Below are 1,579 nucleotides of genomic sequence, written 5' to 3'. Positions count from 1 at the left end.
GAGGGAGGTAAGGATACAGGATTTTTTTTTGGGGGGGGGATTCTGGTCTGACTGTATTAGAAGTAAGGAGCTAAAGAACTAGGTGAGGAGGCTGTAATGGCAGAAGAAGCAGGCTGGAGAAAGTTTAAATGGGGCTAACTCTAAGAGGGATGAAATGGGATTCCTTAAGTGGTGAGGTAGGGGAGGAGAGGAATAGGAAAAAAAATGGGAAGACAAAGAGGCAGGATGGAGTATTGACTCAATGGGGAAGGGTATAAGGCAGAAAGCTGGCAGGAGAGGGCTCAGAAAGGAGCTTCCCAGGAAATGTGAGCAGCCATCAGGGTTTGTTTCAGTTGTTCATAGGTGACATATCACCAGGATTCCAAGCAGAGGAATGAAGGCATGAACCCTTTGTAGAAGACTTGGGATCCCTCCTTCTGAAGCATGATGAGGGTGCAGTGGCCAGCACAGACGTACTGGCCTGCATCAGAGTTCATGTATCTTTCTTGACCAGGTGCACGGCAAAAGCAATGAAGAGGGTGTAAAAGCCAGCCCCAAAGGTTGATGTGAAGTGTCATGAAAGGTCATCAGTCATGGGGTGGGCCTTCAGGATGACATCTTTGATGATATCATAGGTTACCAGCTCAGCACAGTTGATGATAGCATTGCAGGCAACATTGGGTGAAGTTCCTTTCCATAGGCCCCAAAGTCCCTCCTCTTAGGTGATAGTCTTATAGGCATCTATTGTGCCCTATACCTCTGGCTGCCACCTGCACAAGCCTGGGCCTGGAAACATACCTTCACCACATCTGTGGATTGGGCTACGCCCACTGCTAGTGACCCTGTGATGTAGTCTCCCAGTGCCTGCATACTCAGATCCTTTGGTGTAGAACTGCTTGACAGAGTCATAGAGACCAATATAGGCAGTGGCAAAATTCATCTTGGCATCACAACTCAGCCACCAGTACAGCTGCCAGAGCCCTCAGTCTTCACCACAGTCAAAATGGTGCCCATAACACATCAATACTGGGTACTGGTAGAGGAAGCTTGGATGGCCCCCTGGCTCTCTCTTTGAATCTGCAGCTGGACTTTGGTTAGGTCCAGGTAGTGATGAAATTCAGCAATATAGGCATTGGTGCCAGCTCCAAGGAACTTTACAGTGGCTGTTGGGGACACATATGTAGGCTTACCTCCAGCCATGATGTGATGCTGGCTTTCTGCCATTTTCTGGTAAGTAGAGGAAAAACTGAAAGATAGCCTCCATTGATTGAGTGAGACTGAGAAAGAGGAACTCTGCTGGAGTCTTGATCTGGAGGGTCTCACAATGATGGCACCTTGATCGAGTTTCTCTTAGGTGTTCTACTCTTCAAAGTTGCTCATGGTAACCATGGCCCACTGTCCTTGATTTTCCATAGAAAATTTTTGGGAAACTGAACACCTAATGATCATACTACATGCCCTCAAATTTAGAGGAAAGCATGAGGAGGCAGCAGGAAGCAGAACTCCTACAGCAGAGTCCAGGGTCAGGCAGGCTGAAAGGGCTGCCTAGCTGTCACTTGGCTAGGTTGATAAAAGGTCTCAGTCTTGGAGGCGGTTGATG

General features: G+C 48.1%; 1 pseudogene; it reads right to left on the bottom strand.

Annotated features, from left to right (window-relative positions):
* Nucleotides 1-281: 281 nt before the first annotated feature.
* LOC110203075 (dicarboxylate carrier UCP2 pseudogene) lies at nt 282-1,179 on the bottom strand (annotated as a pseudogene).
* Between the last annotated feature and the right edge of the window lie 400 nt (nt 1,180-1,579).

This window comes from Phascolarctos cinereus, unplaced genomic scaffold (assembly GCF_003287225.1).
Source record: "Phascolarctos cinereus isolate Bilbo 61053 unplaced genomic scaffold, phaCin_HiC Scaffold_4;HRSCAF=312, whole genome shotgun sequence".
Lineage (NCBI taxonomy): Eukaryota > Metazoa > Chordata > Mammalia > Diprotodontia > Phascolarctidae > Phascolarctos > Phascolarctos cinereus.
The sequence above is the reverse complement of the archived record's forward strand: the minus strand, read 5'-3'. Positions and strand labels throughout refer to the sequence as shown.